Here is a 13,091-nt window from a genome sequence, read left to right on the forward strand (position 1 = left end):
TATATATATATATATATATATAGCTAGAATTCACTGAAAGTCACGTATTTCATACATATATATATATCATATATATATATATGAAATATATATGAAATACTCGAGTTGGTGAATTCTAGCTGTAAATAACCACGCCCCCAACCACCCCCCCCCGCCTCAGACCAAGCCCCCCCCACCCCCCCCCCCCCCCCACCCCCCACCCCCACCCCCACCTCCCGATATTGGAGGTCTCAAGGTTGGCAAGTATGCTCAACGCTACCACTACCTTTAAATCTACTCTACTATACAACAACCCTCCCCTCTTAAGTCTAAACCAGTGGTTCTTAACCTGGGTTCGATCGAACCCTAGGAGTTCGGTGAGTCGGCCTCCACCGCGGAGGTCAAGACACACCCGACTCATCGTGTAAATAAAAACTTCTCCCTATCGACGTATTATGGATACCCCCAAACTATGTTCCTTCTAATTTTCCATCTGATTTGCAGGTGTGTAATTTGTTGTGAGTTGTGAGTGTTGATTTTGTTCTTTGAACGAGGTGATGTTCATGCACGGTTCATTTTGTGCACCAGTAAAAAAAACATATAACTCTATGTCTAGAATTTGAAAAAAAAAAACATTTTATTTTTCACTAAAGAAGGGTTCGGTGAATGCGCATATGAAACTGGTGGGGTTCGGTACCTCCAACAAGGTTAGGAACCACTGGTCTAAACAATACCTTTGTTTCCACAATATTTAACACAACAAAGGTCCAATTACTACACACTCCTGTGTTGCACCACATGAAAAATAAAATTTCACACAATTTCCTTTACATTTTTTTTTACAGAATTAAGGAACACTATTTTAAATGTGTTTTAAATATGTCATTATTTAACAAAGTCTCTGAAATATGCTGGTGGTCTCCTGTTCCTCTGAAGTCTGACTAAGTCCATTGCAGGTGCAGTGTTCTTCTCGCTTTCATTTTGTTTCTTCACAGGTAGCGCTTCTTTATCGCATGTCTACCTGTGTTGGTCACTGTTGGAGGGACTACCTGCTCCTCGGGTGTTGCATTTGGAACGACCACTTGCAGTTCTTGCTCCTGTCTGGTAAACAATTAGTCCACATGTCTCCTGACAACTTCACCATTTCCGAGCAACACTGTTTAGGAAACTGGTCCAGTGATGTCATTTATGAGTCCTGGTATCCATTTCGGTCCACTTCCTAAGTTTGTTGTATACAGTGTTCCCTCGTTTAACGCTGGGGTTACGTTCCAAAAAATACCCGCTTTAAGTGAAATCCGTTTAGTAGAAGTTTTTTTTTTTTTTATATGTGTTTGTGTTCATTGTATATGTTTTTCGTTTACACCAGGTGTGTCAAAGTCATTTTAGCTCAGGGGCCGCATGGAGGAAAATCTATTACCAAGTGGGCCAGAATGGTAAAATCATGGCATGATAACTTAAAAATAAAGACAACTCCAGGTTGTTTTCTTTGTTTTACCTTGGCCAAAAATAGAACAAGCACATTATGAAAACGTACAAATCCCAAATAATCCTCTGGACAAAACACTTCAAGTTTGTTGAAAATCCTGATGAAATTGGTGCAGTTTCAAAAACACAATGAGCTTAGACTTTGTCTCAGTGTATCTACAAAGCCAGGATTAAACTTTAAGTCACAGTCTTTCTGGGATTGAACAAAATCACAACATGTAAACTCTTCTAGGTATCAAATACCTCCTTTGACATGTCCACGTATCAATCCAGTGCTAACTTAACAAACCGTAAGAAACGGAGGTGAAAACTATTCAAAGGGGTTAAGTTCACTTTTCTCGTGTTTGACAGAGACATTTTGGGGCAGCGAGGGTGCCAAATAACAATGTGTTCGAAGCAGACAACATAAAACGGCAGGTTTTCAGTTTCATGTGGGTCGAGGAGGAGGAGCCACAGTCACCCTTTACTGTATACCTCTTGCTTGGCCCTGGTTTAAAAAAGTTTGCTTGCCTAACAGAATTGTTTTTGTGACATCCAGTGGACACATTTAGAACAGTAGTTTATTTCGTAAAAAAAACATAGCAGCTCATTTTATTCCTTGGCAAACTCATCTCACAGGCCGGATAAAACCTGTTCGCGGGCCTGATCCTGCCCGGGGGCCGTAGGTTTGACACCCCTGGTTTACACTATATGTTTTTTTCATTTACAGGATGTTTTTGTTTTCATTTACTGTGCATGTTATTTCGTTTACAGGTTGTTTTTTTTTATAATGTTTTTTTCGTTTACAGAACTGTACAGTATATGTATGCTCGCATCAAACAATTTTGTAAATTAGGCTAGCTGAACGCATGCTTGACGGTAGGCCTGGTGTTCCTGGGATTAAAGGCCTCACCTTTTCTCCTCCAAACATATTGCTGGGTATTGTGGCCAAACAGCTCCATTTTTGTTTCATCTGACCACAGAACTTTCCTCCAGAAGGTCTTATCTTTGTCCATGTGATGTCAGATGAAACAAAAATTGAGCTGTTTGGCCACAATACCCAGCAATACAATACGAAGGTCCTGAGTAGACCTGGGTTCAATCCCGGGCTCTGGATCTTTCTGTGTGGAGTTTGCATGTTCTCCCCGTGACTGCGTGGGTTCCCTCCGGCTTCCTCCCCCCTCCAAAGACATGCACTGGGGATAGGTTGATTGGCAACACTAAATTGGCCCTAGTGTGTGAATGTGAGTGTGAATGTTGTCCGTCTATCTGTGTTGGCCCTGCGATGAGGTGGCGACTTGTCCAGGGTGTACCCCGCCTTCCCCCCCGCGACCCAGAAGGGAATAAGCGGTAGAAAATGGATGGCTGGATGGATGTTTGGAGGAGAAAAGGTGAGGCTTTTAATCCCAGGAACACCACCCTACAGTCAAGCATGGTGGTGCTCTGGTATTATGCTCTGGGCCTGATTTGCTGCCAATGGAACTGGTGCTTTACAGAGGGTAAATGGGACAATGAAAAAAGGAGGATTACCTCCAAATTCTTCAGGACAACCTAAAATCATCAGCCCGGAGGTTGGGTCTTGGGCGCAGTTGGGTGTTCCAACAGGACAATGACCCCAAACACATGTCAACAGTGGTAAAGGAATAGCTAAATCAGGCTAGAATTAAGGTTTTAGAATGGTCTTCACAAAGTCCTGACTAAATTCCACCAGAAGCTTGCCAGAAGCTTGTGGTAGGCTACCAAAAGCGCCTTATTGCAGTGAAACTTGCCAAGGGACATGTAACCTAATATTAACATTGCAGTATGTATACTTTTGACCCAGCAGATTTGGTCACATTTTCAGTAGACCCATAATAAATTCATAAAAGAACCAAAGTTCATGAATGTTTTTTGTGACCAACAAGTATGTGGTGCAACCACTCTATCACAAAAAAATAAGAGTTGTAGAAATGATTGGAAACTCAAGACAGCCATGACAACTTTGTGTGGTTTGTGTTTCTACCACATTTACAGTTCTGGCTAGTTTATACAAATCAGGCTGATGACGTATGGAGGAGTGGTTTAGTATATTTCCACACAGATACCATGTAAATAAACAGACATTTGGCCATTTTCAACTGCAGAAACTTTTTCAGGAACTTCCCCACTTACCCGGGTAAATAAAGTGCCCCCTGTGTCTCAACCAAAAACTACCCGGATATATTTAGTTCTTTAGGAACTCTTCAGTGGTCCTCCTAGCTATGTAGGAGTTTTCCAAGCAACCAGGAGCCTTCTTGGGTGCAACTTATTTCTGATGTCTTGTGTATTTCTATTACAACAATTTTAACAACAGAGAGAACGAAAATCAAAAGGAGTGACTTTTGTGGGGCATCTGTGTGCTGAGGAACACTGATCTGTGTTTTTACTCAGCCATAGTCTTTAAACTATATACAGTTTAATGTTTTTTATTATTTTTACAAACTTCATTTCGTTATGCGAAGCTACGAGCAGTGGACGGACTCTTTTAAACATATTTACGGACGAGTATGAAGCCGGACTCGAAGCGGCGACCTCAGCTGCTTACTACTCTGACTTCATTGGATAAATGTGGGGTAAAAGGAGGCAGCACACGAGTGGAACTAAGGTAAATAACATCAAATATTAACTATTTACTTTATTACATGTTGTAAAAGTAGTCAATGACACTCCTTTAGTGCAGTTATTAGCCTCAACCCTAGTGAACAGAATGCTAATGCTAACAATTGCTCAAATTTGATGACCTTGTTAAATATAATACATTAATAATCTTATATAAAGCATTTAACAAATTATTGCCGCCTAATCTACAATGTTTTTTATAAGACGAGTGCAGGCTCATAACTTGAGAGGCTTTGCATATTTCTTATTGCCAAGAGCTCAAACCACTCAAACATTTTTGTGTGTCTGTATGCGGAGTAAAACTATGGAACAAACTGGACTTACAACACAAGCAATGCCAAACTATTCATCGATTTAAACTATCATACAAACATGGGGTCTGGTTCAAATATAGAGATGAGGGTCTTTAATTTGACCTGCTGTTGTACTCTGTCTCAAAGTGTTAACATGTGCTCAATGTTTCCTTACCATTATTGCTATATTGCCTATTACTATTATTGCTATGTTGTCTATTACCATTGTTGGTATATTCATTATTCCTACATTGTTGATACAAATTATTGTTACAGTGTAATAATTATTGTTGCCTGTGGTAGTGCCACTATGATACAACATCTGTATTATAATCCTTGAACAAAGTAAGAGTGAAACTCATGTGAATAATCACTGAATGGAGAACTGAGGGTGGGATTAAATAAATTATCTTCTTCCCACTCCATTTCAGGCAAAACTGGACAATCATGAATTACATACTATACATTACCTTTTGCACTATATTAATGTATATCAAAGGGTTGGAGTTGGGGGTTAAATCACCAAAATGATTCCCGGGCGCGGCGCCGCTGCTGCCCACTGCTCCCCAAGGGGATGGGTCAAATGCAGAGGACAAATTTCACCACATCTAGTGTGTGTGTGACAATCATTGGTACTTTAATCTTAATCTTAATTATTATGTGTTGTCAACTTTGTACTTTTTTATGTCATTGCCTGAAATGAATAAATAATGAAAAAAAAATATACTAATAATGAAACAAGCTAACGCTAAAGCCGATGTGTTTGCGTTGTCTGTGTGGGATAAACACTGATATTTATTATTTATATATTGTTATTTACAGATAAACACTGACATTTATCATTTATGTATTTTTATTTACAGCTGAAAAGGACCAAAAGGAATTGCCTGACCCTCATGAATTCATCATTTATTTATTTGCGGACAAAAGTCTGACTTTTTATGAACAATTCGGTACACTGTACTTTATTAAATCATATCGTTTTGTATATGATTGCTATTTATTTCAGTTACTTAGACCCAGTGTTGGGTTAGTTACTGAAAACCAGTAACTAGTTAGTTACTAGTTACTTTATTTCAAAAGTAACTCAGTTACTAACTCAGTTACTTACACCAAAAAGTTATGCGTTACTGTGAAAAGTAACTATTTAGTTACTTCCTTTTTTCTTGTTTTTTAGCCTTCATTTGAGTACTGTTATTGCACTGGAGAATAATACAATCTGTTGATCAGCGCTAGGATTTTTCAAAATGGGGTCCCACGGACCCCATCAAGTCATAAAAATGGGGTCCTACAGTAAATTTTTGGGGTCCCACTTTTTTGTAAGCGTTTTGAAAAAAAAAAAAGATAAACGTATGCATTATCCTGTTGTATCTCACATTCTATATTGTGTTTTGGAAAAAGGTTGTCATAAACATTACTTAATTCATTAAAAAAAATAATAAAAAAAGAAAACAAATTTGTATACATACAGTATGTAAATGTATTCAGTTATAAACATTCATTCACATTCTTCTTTCCTTCATGGATCTAAACTTTACCGCTGCTGGTAGTTTTTTCTATGTTTTTATTTAATAAGTTGTAGGTGTATTTATTTCAGTATAAAAGTGTAAAAAGTGTTTTGCTTCAGTCATGAAATGGTGTGCCAGGGCATACATACATTTTATATTTAACGCTTAAATCTCTGGAGTCTACATCAACTTCAGATCTATCCCTCATTTCAAAATGTTTTAGTTTTTTTTATGTTGTTTTTTTGTTTGTTTGTTTTCCGCCCTTTTTTGTCAAACAAAACTATGTTTTTAATGGCAAACACACAAAATATGCAAAATCTTCCACCAAAAATATTTTTCAAAGTGGAATATTTGATGTGAATAATCGGAACCTTGGATAGGTCAATAATTCATGATAACATTGCTTTTGATTCAATATTGTGTTTTGAGCAATGACAGTTTGAAAGAAATTGATTAACGTGGATCCCGACTTAAACAAGTTGAAAAACTTATTCGGGTGTTACCTTTTAGTGGTCAATTGTAGGGAATATGTACTGTACTGTGCAAAATACTAATAAAAGTCTCGATCAATCAATCCACTCCCTCGCTCTTTCTGTCTCTGCCCCTCCCTCACGAATGCTGCTGCGTGCGCACAATTTGTTTTGTTTTTAACCTCTTCTTTATCCTGAACGTACATTGAAAATACACGCAACCCTAACTCAAAATGACGGACATTTGAGGCATTTAAGAAACTCCGCCCGGACAGCCCCGCAAAAGAAGACATGTCCGGGGAAAAGAGGACACATGGTCAGTCTAGAATATCTCCATGTTAAGAAACTCGGCTGCAGCTGCACCATGTCTCGTTAGTAAACATAGACACGCCCCACCCCACACCCACACCCACAACCAGACACACACACACAGCGCCTCTTCTCTTATCCCCGTTGTGACACAGGAAGAATCAGAAGGACGACACTGCAACTCTCCAATAAAACACACTCAGATCTTCTGCTTTTAGCCGATACTACATAAAAAAATAACTAAAATTACGCAGTAACGCATCATGTAGTAACGGTAACTGAGTTATAAAAAATAACGTGTTAGATTACTAGTTACCGCCGAAACTAACGGCGTTACTTTGTAACGCGTTAGTCCCAACACTGCTTAGACCTTAGTAAAAGAACTGTGACCTAATAGTGTCTGTTTTAGTTACATGGTATCAGTATAGACAGGGCCGGCTTTCCCAACAGGCAAACCAGGCGGCCTAAGGCGCCATCATTTGGAGGGGGCGCCAAATTGCAGAATGTAAAAAAAAAAAGGTAAAACATTTTAATAAGAAGAAAAATACGTACCGGTAAATAAATATGTATGTATAATGTGCACTCTGTACACTAAATTGCAACGTTTTCTTAAAATAACAATCAAACTATGGCCTACGACGTACCCGATTCATCTAATGCTGCTCTGCTGGTTGAGGGCGACGTCAGAGTTGAAGAAGTCTAGTAGTTGCAGTAGCAATTTTATATATATATTATGATGATCAAAGCTAGCTGGTGCGACCAATAAAGCGAATAAAGGAGGAGGAAATATGGGCTCTCTGCTGGTTGTTCAGGGGAGTGTGTAGGTCATTTATTTGTGCATCTGGTTTGTGGTAGAAATGTCTCATAGACACAAAAGCAAAAAAGCGATCCACATATGCAAATTCAATACAAATACAAATACAAAATCAAGCATATTTGTATTCAAATCTCAAAAATATATTTACAAATACACGCTTATTTATGCAAATTGTTGATTTATTTGTATGTCACATTTTTATATTCATAAATTTTATTTGTGTGTATTTTCAAATCTCAAAAATATATTTACAAATACGCCTTTATTTATACAAATTATTTATTTATGTGTATATCACATTTGTATTTGTATATTTATTAATTTGTATAAAGTAGCCTGAACTGTGAAATGTGGTACAAACACAAACCACACACTTCTACAGGAACCTCTAGTTCCCTGAACCAGAAGTTTCTGAACTTTTGGTGGAAAAGGGCCTACTAATATTAGGTCACAGTTATTTTACTAAAACGTAAGTAAATGAAAATACACAGCAATCATATATAAAACGATACGATTTAAAAAGTTAAGTGTACCGAATTGGGGCAGGGGTTGCGTCTGCCTCACAATACAAAGGTCCTGGGTCTGATCCTGCGCTCGGGATCTTTGTGTGGAGTTTGCATGTTCTCCCTGTGACTGCGTGGGTTCCCTTCGGGTACTCCGGCTTCCTCCCACCTCCAAAGACACACCTGGGGATTGGTTGATTGGCAACACTAAATTGGCCCTAGTGTGTGAATGTTGTCTATCTGTGTTGGCCCTGGGATGAGGTGGCGACTTGTCCAGGGTGTACCCCGCCTTCCGCCCGAATGCAGCTGAGATAGGCTCCAGCGACCCCCCGCGACTCCGAAAGGGACAAGCGGTAGAAAATGGATGGATGTACCGAATTTTTCATAAAAAGTCAGGCTTTTGTCTCCAATGTCCAACAGTCAGAAAGTCGTCCTCTCAGTAAATTATAAATTAATGAGGGTCAGGTGATTCCTTTTGGTCCATTTCAGCTGTAAATAACAATTTATAAATAATACATGTTAGTGTTTATCTCACGCAGACAACACTAACAGATCAGCTTTAGCGTTAGCTTGTTAGCACTAGCATTCTGTTCACTAGGGTTGAGGCTAATAACTACACAAAAGGAGTGTCACTGACTACTTTTACAACATGTAATAAAGTAAATAGTTAATATTTACCTTAGTTCCACTCGTTTACTGCCTCCTTTATTTTGTAGAGGTCGTTCCTTCCAGTCCGGCTTTATACTCCTCCCTAAATACGTTTTAAGAGTCTGTCCACCTTCACGTAGTTTCATGTATCGAAATGAAGTTTGTAAAAATATTAAATAACATTAAACTGTATATAGTTTAAAGACTACGGCTGAGTAAAAACATTCCAAGATAGTTCCACTGATCAGCGTTCTTCACCACAAAGATGCCCCGTTCCTGCATTTTGAAAGCTCCTTTGGTTCTTCTTTCTCTTCGTTGTCAAGTTTGTTGTAATACAAATACACAAAAAATAAGAAATAAAGAAGTAGCCTCACATACTGTGCAATGGCGGTCGTGTGTTTGAAAAATAAGCTTCAGGAACACTCCCAACGGTGTTCAGCCAATCAGCGTTCGACAGCACAGTCTGCCCCCGAAAAGGTTCCAAGTCGCTAAGAAAAGTCCCACCTAGCTAGGAGGAACTCCGAAAGGTTCCTGAAGAACTAAATCTACCCGGGTAGTTTTTGGTGGAAACACAGGTGGAACTTTATTTACCTGGGTAAGTGGGGAAGTTTCTGAAAAAGTTCCTGCGGTGGGAAAGGACCTCGTGAAAGAACTGGTCGTTAGTTTGTTGGTGTTTAATTCATACGGTGCAGCAACATCCTGACACTTCCACCGTGTCCCTCAAACCTGACAGCTTCCCTAACTAAAACTGTGTGTAGCAGAGGTGTGGACTCGAGTCACATGACTTGGACTCGAGTCAGACTCGAGTCATGAATTTGATGACTTTGGACTCGACTTGACAAAATGTAAAGAGACTTGCAACTCGACTTAGACTTTAACATCAATGACTTGTGACTTCACTTGGACTTGAGCCTTTTGACTTGACATGACTTGCTACTTTCCCCAAAACCCAAAGATTAAAGAGTTATTTGGGAGCGCGCCGCTCCGTATTTTTCCTGTTCTTCGTCTGTGTCTATCAGCGTGTTGTTCCTGTCAGCTGGTGTGCTCTCAGTACAACAGCCAATCAAATTAGATCTACGCTATTTTCATCCCACAGCTCTCATCCAATCAAATTGCAGGACAACCAATGAAGAAGAATGGTCAAACAATGCGGCAGTGAGAAACAATTATGCCAAAGTTAATTTCGTTCGGGTATAAAAACTACGACTCGGTCAACAAAAAACGAATAGCCCTATGCAAATCATGCAGTTGGAATATTATAGACGGAGACGTAACAACTTCCAACTTCGTTCGACATTTGAAGATGCACAAAGAAGGGTAAGTTTTGAATGTAAGCTAACGTTTATTGGCTAAGTAACGTGACTTTTATTTGCTGTGTAGTTAAATCAGTGAGGCTGTAAACTCACTGCTAACGTTATAACCATAGACATCTTATAAGGGTACGCAGCATCGCGCGCTACTGCCTACAGGCGCAGACGAGACGCGGGGCCGCCATCTTGGAGTGGTGATCCGCCCCACTAGTGCAATTCATTTGGCAGGAGCAATGAACTGTCAGCGCATTTAATTCATTTTACCTCACTGAATACCACTGATTTTCACGCGCTTTTTTGTTATATGTGTAGCTATGATAAAGGACACATGTTTTGGCGTGTTTTATTATTCATAGTTTGCTTAACAGTAATATAATATTCTTATACGCTATAAGTGACCAGACGTCCGAGATCAAAACTGGGAATATAATCCAAGAGAAAGGGGAAAAAACGGTCAGCTATTTTTAAATTGAAGAAATAATATGATTAGGTTATATATACATGCGTATATCCTACATAAACAATGTATGAATACATTAGATATCTATATATCTTATAGACTGTATCTCTGTTGCTGCAGCAGCAGAGAGTTTATTCTGTCTTGACACTTTGTATTGATATTTTGTATTACATTCTTCCCTTAAATGATCATGTTTACAGTCATTGTTTTATATGTATTTTTTATGTATGTCGCTTTGGATAAAAGCGTCTGCCAAATACTTCAACATAAACATATATAAACACCTGTAAGTCTTTATATCAGCTAAAACCACCAATCTGTTTCACTGGATTCAGAATAAAACCAAATTCTGTCTTACCCAACAATGTTAGTATTTGAATATTGTTACTTGAAGACTTATTCCTGGTTACAATTATACTGTTAAGAAAGTATTGTGTTATATTTTGCCTAAAATGAGAATGCATCATAATCAGTGGCGGCTGGTGAATTTTGTTTTAGGTGGGGCTGAAAGTTTGTAAACCAAACCCATGTAGGGGGGTCATCCTCCCCCAGAAGATTTCTTTGTGATTTTCACATACAAATATTAAAGATCTTTGCTCCTTCTCAACTCTGTGGTAATATTATTTTCATAAAATACAACCAATAGTACATTAATGTTAAATCTTACTTGTGAAAAGTAATCACCCGATTTCTATTTTCAACAGTACGCTCATTTGAGTTGGAAAACGCTGAACACCATCTTTGTTTTCTACCTGTCAACTGTCAGTTTAGGCTGCTCGCCGGCTCCTCATCACCACTTCAAGATGGCGGCCAAATTGCTCGTGTCACAGCAGCCAATGCTGCGTCTACTTATAAGATGTCTATGGTTATAACGTCATTGCAAACACGGCAATATGTTGCGTCCACTGCAGTTCGCTACCTTATTCATACTTTTTGTCAAGTGATTTTTTTTAAGCAGGGTTGCATGAGGTACCTATACTTAACGTTACGTTAGTCAATGTATCACACACAGTAACGTAACGTTAGACGGCGATCAGCAGCACCGCATATTTTAGCCACCTACAAAAACACAAACATAGTCAAATAAAGGTCAGTTAAAATGTATACTATATTAAGAATATGTGAACATATTGCATAGGGCCCTGACATCTAAAAAGTACAACTCTGTTCATTGTTTTGTTCATGTTTTTGTTATGTTTTTCATATGTACGCACACATCAACACACATACAGTATGAGATGAGATCAATGAGATAAGGTAAGAACAGGATAGAAACTGCTGTGGAACTACCGGTAGTTACAATGCAATGTGCCAAGGAAATACAATGTTAACACTTTTGTGCAAATAAGTACAGTTGCACTTGTTTTTTCAAATGTGTTTATTCTGTAAAGGAATGAGTTAAATGTTTAAAATGACTGGATAATAGTGCTATTATGAAGTGCAATGTCAGCACTATTTTTTTTCCTGCAATTTCAAATGCACTTGTTTTAATAAATGAATACAGCGTTTTAAAAGCATACACAATCTGTGTAAATATATTAGTCTGTGGTTAAAAGGACTTGAAAGGACTCGAAATTCAAAATGCAGGACTTGGGACTTGACTTGAGACTTTCCAGTCTTGACTTTGGACTTGACTCGGGACTTGCCTGTCTTGACTCGGGACTTGACTCGAGACTTGAGGGCAAAGACTTGAGACTTACTTGTGACTTGCAAAGGAATGACTTGGTCCCACCTCTGGTGTGTAGCGTTCCCTAGCTCATACACTACTGCCAGTGTTTTTCAACCTTTTTTGAGCCAAGGCACATTTTTTGCGTTGAAAAAATCCAGAGGCCCACCACCAGCAGAAATCATTAAAAAACGAAACTCAGTAGACAGTAAAAAGACGCAATTATTGGATATGACTTTAAACCATAACCGACCATGCATCACTATAGCTCTTGTCTCAAAATAGGTGTACTGTCATGACCTGTCACATCCTGCCATGACTTATTTTACATTTTTTGCTGTTTTCCTGTTTGTAGTGTTTTAGTTCTTGTCTTGCGCTCCTATTTTGGTGGCTTTTTCTCTTTTTTTGGTATTTTCCTGTAGCAGTTTCATGTCTTCCTTTGAGCGATATTTCCCGCATCTACTTTGTTTTAGCATTCTAGAATATTTCAGTTGTTTTCTTTGATTGTCATGTCATGTTCAGATGTACATTTTGGACGCCGTCTTTGCTCCACAGTAAGTCTTTGCTGTCGTCCAGCATTCTGTTTTTGTTTACTTTGTAGCCAGTTCAGTTTTAGTTTCGTTTTGCATAGCCTTCCATAAGCTTCAATGCCTTTTCTTAAGGGCACTCACCTTTTGTTTATTTTTAGTTTAAGCATTAGACACCTTTTTACCTGCACCCTGCCTCCCGCTGTTTCCGACATCTACAGAGCAATTAGCTACCGGCTGCCACCTACTGATATGGAAGAGTATTACACGGTTACTCTGCCGAGCTCTAGACAGCACCGACCACTCAACACATCATTTGCAGACTAGAATTACTGGTTTGCAAAAAATATTTTTAACCCAAATAGGTGAAATTAGATAATCTTCCACGGCATACCAGACTGTATCTCACGGTGCACAGTGGTTGAAAAACACTGCTCTAGTGAATACATCTACTCGACAATGCTACACAATGACTTCTAAGCAGCATATGTAGAGTAAAA

This window comes from Entelurus aequoreus, linkage group LG08, assembly GCF_033978785.1.
Source record: "Entelurus aequoreus isolate RoL-2023_Sb linkage group LG08, RoL_Eaeq_v1.1, whole genome shotgun sequence".
Taxonomy (NCBI): domain Eukaryota; kingdom Metazoa; phylum Chordata; class Actinopteri; order Syngnathiformes; family Syngnathidae; genus Entelurus; species Entelurus aequoreus.